This window comes from Oryzias latipes, chromosome 6 (genome assembly GCF_002234675.1).
Source record: "Oryzias latipes chromosome 6, ASM223467v1".
In the NCBI taxonomy this organism is placed as follows: Eukaryota; Metazoa; Chordata; class Actinopteri; order Beloniformes; family Adrianichthyidae; genus Oryzias; species Oryzias latipes.
Window position 1 is genome coordinate 3,166,751 of NC_019864.2, and position 13,800 is coordinate 3,180,550.

The 13,800-nt window shown below is 40.2% G+C and overlaps 1 protein-coding gene across 7 annotated transcripts in view; it reads left to right on the top strand.

Annotated features, from left to right (window-relative positions):
• The window catches only part of st7 (suppression of tumorigenicity 7), a 45,593-nt gene that overhangs the window by 12,354 nt on the left and 19,439 nt on the right, over window positions 1-13,800 (top strand). The window contains exon 1 of one of the 7 annotated variants that reach the window (XM_020701505.2): window positions 6,212-6,342. The exons of 3 other annotated variants lie outside the window; for them this stretch is intronic. The gene's annotated coding sequence lies outside the window, so the exon portion shown is untranslated. Of the gene's footprint in view, window positions 1-6,211; window positions 6,343-13,800 lie in introns of those variants that run through there. 3 more of the 7 variants (XM_020701504.2, XM_020701507.1, XM_020701506.2) reach the window with 3 other exon arrangements.

The following is a 13,800-nucleotide window of genomic DNA, read 5'->3' on the forward strand; positions in this document are numbered from 1 at the left end:
CTCCTCTGAAAATGCGCATGATTCGGTCCGTCTGAACGGATGTGGATGCTTTCCCTCAGAGGCAGCAGCTGAAGGAAAGGTTTCCTCTTTCCCTCCTCCTTCATTTTTGGCCTCCATGGTTGCTGGTGGTAAAGTGGAGAAATCTGGGATCTACCATTTTAGCACAGAGAGTCAGCACTCCAAGCTAGCCGGGCTTTCTGCTCGCCTTGCATTTTCTCATTCACTGCTTCCGTGTGCTTGGCGTGTGTTCATATGTCAACCTCGTCTGCTGGTTTGTGTTTTAGAAATCTTGGTGTTTGGGTCCCGTCTGGTGTGCAAGCGTTGTGCATGTTCTTGTTTTAGGTGAGTGAGCGTGTCAGAAGATGGATGCTTTTGTCAGGATTTCAGATTCCAGGATCTCCTCTTTCTGCTCTTTCTGGCTTTGGCGGATTGCTGTGATCGCAGCTGATGTTTCTGAAGCGGCTGCAGCCTCTCAAGCTTTTCTCTACTAAAAGGGTTCCTCTAAACGTCCTGACTACAGTGTTTGCTTAAAGAAAGGATGTGCTAAGCTTATAGATTCTGTCAGTCTGCAGAAACGTTTGTTTTCTTTCATCAAATGGAAGCTCTGGTCCGAGAAAACAGCGTCGTCTTAATTTTGTTCTGTTCATCTTTCCAGCAGTTAAGAGTTTAGACTATAGAGTTGTGGAAGGAAAGTATTATTAAAGCTTTTATTGGGGATGTCCATCCTGATGCTTTGACGGTGTGTCTAAACTCCAGGACACACTTACCGGGCTCTTGGTCATTTCAAAAGTTACAACCAAAAGTTGCGGCGTGGCTTTTTTTTTTCCAGTTATGACGGTCTTCGCCTGTGGAACAGCCTCCCTGGACGTGCAAGGGCTGCAGAGACTGTTCATGGTTTTAAAGGAAGGCTCAAGAGTTTTTTTTAAACTGGCTTCCAGCTGAAATTGACAGTAATTCTATATTTGTGTTATTCTTTTTTGAACTTCTTTGTTTTACTTTATTTATCCTTTTAAACCCTGATTTATATCTGTCCATGAAGGTTTATTTATATTTATTCCTCACTTTGGTGTATTCGACTTCTTTTCCATTAGTTTTAGCTCCAGTGTTTTCCTCTGAGTGATCCTCCTCATCCTCCTCATCAGTGATGAAGCCTAATCAGTGAACGGGCTCGTTGCATTGGGTTCTGTCGGCTCTCTAAGTGGGGACGGGGTCTCTGGTGTGGACTGGCCTCCAAAATATTGTTTACCGCGTCTGCATCACGCCAGCTTTCTGCTTTGATCTTATTCCTATATGCTTCATTATGTTGGCTTCTGCAGGAAGTAGTTGTTTCTTCTGGACTTTCACATAATTCATGTTGCTGAAGCAGCAGCTGTTTCTAGAGATCGACTAATATGTTCTTTTGTTTTGTTTTGTTTTGTTTTTCAGGACCAATGACAACAATTAGTAGTCAAGATGGCCAAGAACATGTTGGCGTCAAAATTTAGAATAATTTAAACACCAAAAATTAACTTTGTCTATTTAAAAAAGCAAAGAAATAGTGCAAAGAAGTGTAGGGACTAACAGGCTCAGCAGCATTTATTTTTTAAAGTAAATAAAAAGTTTGCTCAACATAAATTAAAGGGCATATATGATGCTAAATGAATTGTTTTGAGCTTTCAAGTGCATTACAATATTCATTCCTAAAAAAAAAACTCCAAAAAGGTATTTTGACCATTTCTGAGTTTTCCTCTAAAAACCTGCTCTCTGAGCACCAGCCCCTCCCAATCCACCAAAACAAGCCGGTTCTCACATTGTGACCTAGATAAGTGAAGAACCGCCCCTTCCAGGAAGACTCTGCCCTGACAGCATCGCCCCCAGGCTAACACACACACACACATACTTTTTTCACGGAGCAAGCTAATTCGGGTAAACTAGGCATTATATGCCCAAGTTTTTTAATATGATTTCAAAATATGCTACATCGTTTGGTTTAGCAGGCAGTTAAAGGGTTAGGCAGCAGAGATCGTGGTGAAACAGAACAGTTGTTCTGCGTGTTCTTGAATAAAGCGACACCCTCTTGGGGTTGTAAATTGCAGAAACCTCTCTGCAGCTAGTTTATACAGCTGATTTGTCTAGTTGGTTTCTGCAGCCGGTTTCTGCAGCTCTGTAGCTAGTTTTCTTCAGCTGCTTTCTGTAGCCGGTTTCCGCAGCCGGTGTCTGCAGCCAGTTTCTGTGGGTGGTTTGTTGCAGGTGGTGTCTACAGGTGGTGTCTACAGGTGGTGTCTGCAGGTGGTGTCTGCAGCCGGTTTCTGCAACCGGTTTCTGCAGAGGGTGTCTGCAGGTGGTGTCTGGGTTAGGGGTGTCAATAAATAGGGTGTAAATCACCCTATTTATCTAATCTAGTTGGTGCTTCAGTTTTGACAGAACTCATTTTCTTCTGTTAGTCTTCTTCTCATTTTTTAGACTGAAAACTTAAAACTTTTTTCTGTAAAATTAGAACTTAATGTTTTGTGTCATTTTAGCAAGTCTTAATCAAACCCTATATTTGTTCTCTTCTGGTTGGGCTGGAGCTGCACTTTGTCCCCCTGTCCCTCCCTGCTCTCTGGCTCTGGGGGCCCCCGTGGCGGTCTTGCTGGCTCTGGCCAGGGTGGTGGATGCAATTACACGTCGGGCGGTTGTTCTCTATCTGCTACGGTGTGGGTGTTGGGGGGGGTCCTGGCTGCCGCTGATGCTGCGGCGGGGGTCTTGGTGTGGGGATGACTGGGTACTCTCTCTCCTGCCTTTTACATTCCATCATCAGAACAGAAACACTCACCTGAGCACAGGTGCTATCTCACCTTTGCACTAATAGTTTGCGTGACTGAATGAAATGATTCACATGTGTTGGTCTGAAGGCATAAGTATGCGTGTGTGAACATGAGTTGTTTTGTGTACATGTTGACATGTTTGTATGTGAACATTTTTGGAGCCAACAGGTATGTTTGTAACATTTGAGTGTGTGTCTGGACAGGCCCCGCCCCTTCTAGATTTGTATTGCATCTGGACTTTACCAAAATCCAGCAACTTGTTGCTTTATGCTGCCTCATGGTTTCACCCCCTCCCCCCCAACATCCCTCTCTCTTTTTCCCCTCTTTCCTTTTCCGTCCGGTCCAACACAAAAGATTTTCAAATACGATTAAAATAAATAAAGTTTGGCCTCAATTACAAAAGGGGTTTATTCAGACATACCTCTGGTTTGTCTGAAGATTAATAACCCCTCTTGTTAAAGTAAAATATGTCCAACCCAAGAGGCCTTCAGCTCTCATCTGTCTGCCCAGCTGTTGGACAGGACAAGTTAGAAACAATACTGTTATTCTTGATCTCTGTTCTTCAGTTTATTTATTTTTTTCTAACCTCTAACTTTGGATTTCTTTTGTTGCTTTTATAGGACTGCTTTTGAAAATTCCTTTTAAAAAGTATTTTTGAAAAAAGTTTATTCTTAATCACTTTGATGGAGTTTTTCTTCATAATATGAGGCTTCAAATGAAAGGTTACCATCTTTTCTAGTGATGTAATTGGTGACGCTGAGATGGAACCTACATTAGTCACACCTAAGTTATTCACATTATGTAATGTTTTGCAGATAGTCTACGTGAAATGTGCAGATTTCTTTAAATAGATACAATCTGTTCAGCCTTGACAGGCCTATGAAGAGTTATTAGTGAAACATGAATTATTGTTGAATCATGAAATCACTCATAGAAGTCATCTAATGAACTAAAGGAAGCTAAAAGATCTAATAATAGCAAAGCAAATCAACTCTGCTGTACTAGTGGGATGACTATTGGTGACTAGTGTGATGGTCCAAGACTACTTTAGAAATGTAAAGAACAAAACTTTTTAGTGTATAGGTAATTCAAACAATTGCTGCTAAATGTAACTATAAAGAGACATAGTGAAGTATTATTGTGTGCTGATCAAAGGTCCGGGTCAATGCAGAGAGTTGTGTAAGAAAGTAATTGACATAGAACTGAAGCCAAGACAATCATGATGATTAAAGATAGAACCTTCATATTGGATTGGTGCTGAGCCAGTTTAACCTCTTCACTTTTTGCATCCATCCATCCATCCATCCATCCATCCATCCATCCATCCATCCATCCATCCATCCATCCATCCATCCATCCATTCAATTTTCTAAACCGATTTTTTTTCCCTTTCGGGGTCACGGGGCTGTTGGAGACTAACCTAGCCACTCGTGGGCGATATCCTGGACAAGGGACATCCTGGACAGTCTGACACAGGGCCACAAACAACACACTCACATACACACCTGGGAACAATTTTAACCAATTAACCTATGAAGCATGTTGTTGGACGGTGGGAGGAGAAAACCCACGCGTGACATGAAAACTGAACACAGAAGGTTCCCCCATTGGTGGTTCTGTTTCAGGTACCCCTTAAACAGGGGTCTTCTTGCTGTTAGGCAAGAGGCAACCACTGTGCCACCCTGCACCCCTTCACTCCTTACGTTGCTCATTTGTAACATATCACTTAATCCAGGACCGATCTTATTGATTGATTGATTGATTGATTGATTGATTGATTGATTGATTGATTGATTGATTGATTGATTGTCTGTCCAACAGCTGAGCAAACAGATGAGAGCTGAAGGCCTCTTGTGTTGGACATATTTTACTGTTACAATAGGGGTTATGAATCTTTTGACACACTAGGTGTTTATTTGAATTAACCCCTTTTGTAATTTATACTAAACTTTATTAATCTGAATTATATTTGTAAACAGTTTTTTGTGTGTGTTTTTTGTTGGACCAGGCGTAAAAGAAAATGAGGGAAGAGGAGAGAGGCATGTTAGAGAGGGGGGGTAGTAGGAGGCTGATTATAGGGGGGAGGGGAGGGGGTAAAACTATAAAGCATCATAAAGCAACAAGTTGCTGGATTTTTATAATCTAAACTTTGGTAAAGTTCAGATGCAATACAAATCTAGAAGGGGCGGGGCCTGTCCACACACACACTCAAATGTTGTAAACATACCTGTTGGCTCCAAAAATGTTACAAACATGTCAACATGTACACAATACAACTCATGTTCACACATGCATACTTATTTTTTTTTTTTTTTTTAACTTGTCCTGTCCAACTGCTGGGCAGGCAGATGAGAGCTGAGAGCCTCTTGTGTTGGACATATTTTATTTTAACAAGAGGGGTTATTAATCTTCATACAAACCAAAGGTATGTCTGAATAAACCCCTTTTGTAATCGAGGCCAAACTTTATTAATTTCAATCATGTTTGAAAATCTTTGGTGTTGGACCGGACAGAAAATGAAAGAAGGGAAGAAGAGAGAGGGATGTTAGAGGGGGGGGGGGGTAAGAGGGTGATAATAGGAGGGGAGGGGGGATTAGACCATGAAGCAGCATAAAGCAACAAGTTTACTGGTTGTTTATCGTTACGGTAGGGTTCAAATGTAGTACAAAAAGGGCGGGGCCTTATAAACACACCTGCTAGTTGTAAAAAAGAGGGAGGAATCTGTTGAGGGAGGGGTGACAACTGAATGTGATTGTCCTATGTTTTCTGTTTTAACTCATTTTCATATTTTATGACTATTTTATTTGCCTTTATGGACAGCGCTTTGTGTTGTCAACTGGTATAAAAGGCCCTATACAAATAAATGTTTGAGATTGAGTTAGTGGGAAGTCCCCCCCCCCTACCACTTGAAAGCTGTCTACACAAAATCTGTCAGACCTTTGGAATGTTGGATATGAGACCACCTTATTTTTACTAAAAGCATCTGGTTGGTCAGTTTATAACTTGAATAACTTGTAGTAATGAAAAAATATCATGAAATAAAGAGGATTATCAAGAACGTGTTAGAAACGGTATCAGAACTAGAATGGTAATTTTGACAGATAGAATAACTGATTAGAAGCATTTTATGTCTCTATCAAACCATGTGTTTGGGAGCCACTCAGTCCAGTTCTCATATACAGGCAGTGGTTCTGCTTTGACCAAAAAGCCAAAATTACCATGAATGCATCAGTGTTTGTGTGTAAATTAAGCATTATTTAAATAATTATTTTGACAATGGCCTCCAAAAATCCTCTTTTAGAACAGAAAAATATTCGGTTTGAAGCTGTTGGCATAGAGCCTTCTATTGGAGCTGAAGAACATCATGAGTTGTTCACCGGTCATTCCATGGGTTTTGTCTGGTGGCAGCAGCCAACAGTCTCTGTTGCTGTGGTAACACCAGCAAATCTGCAGCACAGTTGGGTTTCTGTGGTAACTGCTGCTAATTTCTGCTATTTCTGTCTTTTGGAGCCAAAGGAACAAGACTTGGGGTTTTCTGGGAGCATAAAAGTGACAGGTTTATTTTTTTGAATATCTTTCTTTTCCAGAAATGTCAAAAATGAAGGTTATCTAACTTGTTGGTCACACAAATAATAGATGAACAATTGAGCTGGTAATAATGTTTGTTGTTGAGCCATTATTGTTAAAAAAAATCTAAATAATCTCTGATGATGGGATTAGGGTTGTCATTCTGAGATTAGCAGTAGTTTTATTGTTGCTGACATGTACGTCAACAAACAGCAGCAATCCAGTGAGGAAACAGAATCAGGTATTGTCCTATTGTCAATAATATTTAGACTACTGGTGCACATTGAGGAAAAATTAAGAACATTTGACAAATTTAAACGTCTGATGTAATATCCAAGGCAAAAATTGTTACATTTTTCTAATGAAATGTAAGAAATTTGACTTAGTTTCAAAAAACTCCTCTGACTCAACTCGACTGATGGTTTTCTTCTTCTTTTTTTCACAACTAAACCACCAGTGAAGCGATAATCAGACATTACATGTTAACCTTCTTCACCATGGCATCCAACCAATGCTGGTAGACTGCATTACTGAGGGTGTGTGTGTGTGTGTGTGTGTGGGGGGGGGGGGGGGTCATATTCCTTGGTTCCACTCTTAATCTGAAGGGTTCTGGGCTCTCATGAGACATAAATAGCATTAAGCATGTGTATAGAACAGCGGCTTTAAGAGCCTTTCTGCTTTCTGCTGTGATTTATTGTGTTAGCAGGGTTGAACTCTTTACTGTGGTTCATAGAAGTGGCCTCAGAGTTGCATACATGTTGTCGTTCACTGTTCAAGCTGGGAGAAAGTAAGTCAACACCAAATTTCTCTCACACAGGATGTGGTACGGCTTTGGTAGATTTTCACAGTAAGATACACAAAAGTGAGACCCAGGCCTGCAGGAATTTAGAACGGGAGAGCATTCAGGTCAGGATAGATGCTCCAAAACATGACAACAAACAGAAATCACCCATCAGGGGGGTATTCCAGAAAGCAGGTTATGCTAGTTACCACAGTAAGTTTGAGGCTGAGGAAGTTGATAACCTCAGCTTTCGGTTCCAGAAATGGAGGTATGTTTCAGGGTAGGTCAAGTTGCCATAGCAACTCATGCTCTGAACATAACCTGGTCTGGAGCAGGTTTAGTTTAAGGTTAGTTTGTTTTCAGAGAGGTGAAGCAGCATGGCATGTCCATTTGAAGATGATTTAGTGGATGAAGAAGCTCAGATAATACTTTTTCCACCATGAGAGGGTGATAAGACCACATATGGATGTTGGAAAGATACAATTTTTTACTTTGATCTAACGTAATTAATTGATTCAGTTAAGATACACAATTTTTTTGAGTTTAGTCAACCTAAAAATAACACATAGTTATCAGACAGTTATTTTCCTTTCATTCAAATTAATTCAATTAAGTAGGTGTAACTTTGGTGCTTCTGTTAGATCAGCACTGCAAGGAATTGTGGGATACCATTCCATTCCCTTCGCCTGTCTGGACGAATTTGGGTTTAAGTGTGGGTTTTTGACCAAACGTGTTTAGTTGTTTAGCTGTTTTACTGTGTTTCACTGTGTTTGTCTAGTTATTTGTCCTGTTATGTTTAATTCTTTCTGCACCATGAGTGAGAGGGAGGGAGAGGATGATGAGTTTATTTAGCGTCACTACTGCAATAGTAAGGTATAAGAACTGATGTTACAATCAGAGTCATGATAATTAAATGCAGGGTATATATTGTAAATCTAGACTGTAAAATTTTATTTTCATTTTATAAAAATGAGTATATCTGCAGCCTCTAACTTAGACATGTGGGAATTCAAGAAGTACAATAAATTAAGATGGAAAAACATTTAATGGAATTGGAGTAATATTACATTTAGTTAGATAAATATGTAAATATGAGTTGTATAAACAACTATTGAGTTGGATAGATATAGGAAATTAGGTTGTATATATTTAACTCTATTACTTGTCCCCAATTGAATCAATTCATTTAAGTTTTCTAAGTTGTGTGTGTTTATATATACATCACGATGTAATTGGAAATAAGATCAGAAACTCGTGCGTTTACTTTGTCTGTTTTTCTACTACAAGCAGAAACTCTTTCTTTTGATGATGCAGCCGTATTACTTTTTGATGGGTTAATAATCTTCATACGCCGTCATTAAAATCTCAGACTCAGTCTCACTGAAGTATAGCGCTCTCTAATGTTCTCCACGCGTTTCCATGGTGACTCCGGAAATCTGCGATCCATTGAGAATGCCTTTATGTACCTGCCGTGCACGTGCATTAACCCAGGGTTAACAAGTCTAGGGTAATTACGCCAACTCATATCCAGTCTTTTGGAACCGACATACCCAGAGTAAGCAAGTTCAGGTGGATTTCAGCCAGAGTTCAGGGTTAAAGTCAGGCTAGTTTAAACATGCTTTCTGGAATGAACCCCTGGTCTGGAGCAGAAGTTAAGTTTCTGCAAAATACTTGGACCAACAAGATCCATTATCTTCTGAACAAAATGCTCAAAAATGTGCAGAAAAACTCCAAATTCTGCAACTTCATGTGTTCTCCAGGATTTATTTATATGACATTCCTGTGACACAACAGTGCATCTTGGTGATGTAGGCCAGTTGTTTCTAAGTTTTTGCTAATTGTATTCAGCTATGAATGTAAAACTAAGTTATTGTTTGAGTCTGTTTAGTCACTGCCTTGGTTAGAAAAAAGGACTTGTGGTAGATAAGTAGAGCTGTTTGTAGTAATGACCTGAGTTAGGATAAAATCCACTTGTTTTTTTAGCAGGTTGTGTGTGAGGTAGGTGGTACTTGGAAAAAGGCAACAGAAATGTTTAATTTATGTAAGGTTTAGGCAGAGGGCTGCAACCTTTACCACTTAGGGTGTATTCAGACTGGGGAAAACCGTTTGTTCTGGTTAATTTGGTCCAGTTTGTGTCCTGAACCTTGTGTTAGGTTTGTATTCAGACTGCCATTAAGCTGCCTTTCCTGATTTAAACCAAAGCTAGTGAACAAAACTACGTAAATAAAAATCTCTCCCCTCATTGGTCAGGAATTCTGAGGGCAGTGCAAAGCAACTAGAGGCAGAAATTATAATTATTAGAAGTCCTGCGCTTTTAGTTCATTCAAACTTTACAGGCAGGATGACAGCTAAGAATTTACACCGAGAAGTGTTTATGATGTGTAGATTGTCAGGAAAGCAGTGAGAAGCAATTTGTATCACGTTGAAAATAGTTTTAATGAGACTGAATTGATCCAATCACATTTCAATGTGTTATGGCATTATTTTAAAAGAATTCTGTTAAGGAACTACAAGGTTGCTTTTAGGATGACGTCACAGCAGCACGCCGTGTAGAGAGAGACAGAAAAAGCACGTGAGAAGCCTTTTCAGCTGTCCTAATATAAACGTTCTAGAGATTATGTATTACTTTCAGAGTAGTGAGTGGCAGTTATTGACATGTTTTCATCCATCTCTGAATACTCCGTACCCCAAGATTACTTTGCTTTTGAAAAACTTTCCTGACAATTTTTCTTGAAACGTTTTACTTTCTGATGATTCCGTTTTTATAGTGTAGCAGACCAAATGTGTCCCGTCTGAACACACCCTTATGGAGTCATTCAGTCATTTTTACTGAGCACAACCTGAAGGAAGCCACAAAGTCTAATCTATCCTTTAGAAAAACAAGACACTTCTTTGTATTTAGTTATTGTAGCTATTATAACTTTCAATTTACTAAAGAAAACACATACACAAATAGAGAAAATAGTAGGGCTACACGATATGAGGAAAACTCGCGATTTGCAAAATTATTGATCAATATTGCGATGACGATATAACTTGCGATAAATGAACAAATAGCAATACAACCAAAAACATTATTTCCATTTAAATGCAACGGTTTCATTTAAATAAAAGTCAACATAACTTAACTTATACTCCAAATTTCCCTGGTCTGCATAGGAGGCCAACATCTAACAAAAAAGGGGTCCATCTAATTTGTCAACAATGTGAAAGGGTCAATCTGATTGGTCAAAAGCATAAATGGATTTATTTAAGATCGCTTTAGCACATTTAAGGTTACCATTTATTGCAAATTTCTCCGTCTTTTGCCATATGCATATTGCACAGCTTGATATCGCCATAACGGTAAATTTGTTGTGCAGGTCTAGAAAATAGCCTTGTTTTCTAAATATGAAATGGTTTATAACTTTCGTTCATATGACTTCCTTTCAAAATAAGACACCCTGTACCTTGTAGGATCATCTTAATGGAGCAAGTGTAATGTCAGCAGTGATTAAATAAACAACTCAATTTAGTTTATTTTTGTTTGTGTACCTCACCCATAAATTCATAAATCTAACAAACAAAAATGTAACTGTTTCAAAAATAGACCTTATAATCCGGCGAACCTTATGTATGAATTCTGGATGTCCTCTCTCACTTCAAACCATTTTTCTGCTGTACACAACAGTCAAAAAATCTGTCAAAAGGTCTTTCAATGACTGTGGCCAATTATGAAGCAGCAGTGCTTGATGGATTGTTGGAGCATTATGGGTACTGTAGTCGGGATCCTGCCAGGTGAATACGTATGAAGAAAGAATGACTTGAGTGTTTTGTTTTGCGTGATGCACCGTACAGTCTGAAAAAAAGGTTACTTTTTCAAACATTTTCTTTTTCTTTAACCAGAGAGCCACATGGAGCCTCAGGTTGAAAACCCTTGGTTTGAGCTAGTCTCTGTAGGATTTAGAAGTTATGGATTTGCCACCAAACCTTTTTACAACCGCTGTTGCGTTTTGACTTCCACAGCAGCTGAAGCATTGTTTCAAACATTGTTGACCTAAAGGTTTCACCTCTGCGGTTCATAATAGTTTTTCACGTCTACATTTAAAAAGTCTCTTTGTTATGCTCAGCACTGGAGCTCATGTGAGCTTTCTACAGTATCAGCACCGGACAAAGCAGCTCCTTAAGGCTGCTTTACACACACTCATCCTGGATATTGAAGTCAACAGTTGTAATTGAATTGGTCCGTTTGAGGAAATTGTTTGATTTGTCATCATGAAAGCTGCAGTTAACCTCGTCAGCCTTTTCATTTGTGGGCCTTTCTGTGCCATCACACTCGTTTGTCACGACGGAGCAAACAAAATGCATCTAATGCTGCTGTTCCCATCCCTGCAGTAAATCTATGAAAAATTCAGATCAGGATTTTATCACCTGAAAACATTTTTGCTGCACTTTTTATTGACAGTCATTCCATCTATTTTACTTAAATGTTATGTTAGATTTGTAGCTTTTTTTGTATGTGATTTTTTATTTACTTATTGTTTGTTTTTGATGAAGCCAGATTTTTGGGCCCAGATTTGCTGTGGGGACCCCTGAAAGGCGAACAGCATTTGTGTGTGTAGAAGTAGAAGGAGCTTGATCTCAGCTTCTGGAGTTTAGCGGATTGTCTGTTTGAGTTTTTGTTGTTGTTGTTTTTTTTTGTTCAAACTGAAAAAAGCTGTTGAGGCTTGACTGGAATTTGTGATGAAATGAATCAAACGTAATGTGGCTTTCTTTGATCAGAACCGGTTCTAAATGCTGCTGCTCAGCAGTTAAACAGAGTAGTGTAGAGTAATTTCATGAAAATGAGAGCTGTCAGCTGTTCAGAAGTCTTTCACAGCTCTATTGTGATCTATGAAAGACTTGGTGTCATAGAATTCGGCGGGGTAGGATTGATTTGAGACGTATTTTGCACAAATGCAATGGAAACCCTTTTTTAGACTTAAATGAGTCACATGACCAACAACCGCATGGCAAAGCGCTTCCTGGTAGGAACTGGCTGCCTTGGGCTCTGCACAGCGGGCGCCACAAGAGGCCACAGCATCACACGGCTCATCAGAAGTTGAGCGTGTCATGTGGAATTGTTGGATCCACAGCTCCCCTTAAAATCACCAACCACCATTTCCCCAAAACCCCCACGTGTGAGGGGCTCACCACTCCATGGCCTGGAGTGTCTCCTCTGATAGATGATGATGAGCTAGCGGCGTGGCAGAAATTTGAATGTATCTGCTGTCACTCAAAGGATTGTTCACATCCGTCGCCATGTTTCTGAATGACTCATCGTGTGAGTTGGTTTGTGTTTATACGCATTTATGAATAATGGAAACTGTGTAATTGCAAGATTGTGTTTTTTCAACATTTCTAGAATTTTGATCAAGTTTTGTACTCATGTGTGGTGGAAAAGCAGCTAGCGGTCCCTGAACTCACCTCAGCTTTCACTGCTGTAGCTAAGTCTTTCTAAAAAGGAATTTCATTATTTATTTAAACTAAAACTGTTGGACTGGAATGTTTTATACTAAACCAAAATTATTTGTTGCTTTAATCTGTATAACCTTTGACTAAGATAAGTGATAAGATAAGATAGGACTTTATTGATCCCCGGGGGGAAATTAGGTTGTCACAGCAGCCAAAAACAAGAAGGAAAAAAAATAGCAGTTGGAAAGTACGAAAAACAAAGTAGCAATGAGTAAGAATAAAAATAATACAAGGTGGAGGTAAAAGTACAGTATAAATAACGGATTAAATAAGGCAATAAATAGCAGCAGCGGTTTCATCAGTCCTAGACCGTGTTATTGTATAGTCTGATTGCTGTTGGGATGAAGGACCTCCGGTAACGCTCTTTTTTGCACTGTGGGTGCAGCAGTCTCTGGCTGAATGAGCTCCTCATAGTCCCCACCGTCGCATACAGGGGGTGGGAGGGGTTCTTCCGGATGCTGGACAGCTTGGTCAGCATCCTCCTCTCACCTACAGACTCTACTGAGTCCAGGGGACAGCCCAGGACAGAGCTAGCTCTCTTGACCAGCTTGTCCAGTTTCTTCTTGTCCCTTTCACTAATGCCTCCACACCAGCAGACCACAGAATAGAAAGTTGCTGATGCAACGACAGTCTCATAGAAGGTCCTGAGTAGTGGCCTGCACACACCAAAGGACCTCAGTCTCCTCAGGAGGTGGAGGCGACTTTGGCCCTTCTTGTGCAGGACCTTTGTGTTGTCTGACCAGTCCAGTTTATTGTTGATGTGAACACCAAGATATTTGTACACATCCACCCTCTTGATGTCCAGTCCCTGAATGACTACGGGGGCAGGCTGAGAAGCCTTTTTCCGGAAGTCGACCACCATCTCTTTCGTTTTGGTGGCATTGATGTGAAGGTGATTGAGTTCACACGAGTCCACAAAGTCCTTGATCACCTTCTTGTATTCCAGATCGTTTCCCTCTGACACGCGTCCAACAATGGCTGTGTCATTGGAGAACTTCTGGATATGGCAGCTGTTTGAGTCATGGTGGAAGTCAGATGTGTAGAGGGTGAAGAGAAAAGGAGAGAGCACTGTCCCTTATGGTGCCCCCGTGCTGCAGACCACCTGGGCAGACACACAGTCCTGGAGCCTCACGTACTGTGGTCTGTTGGTGAGGTAGTCAACAATCCACGAGG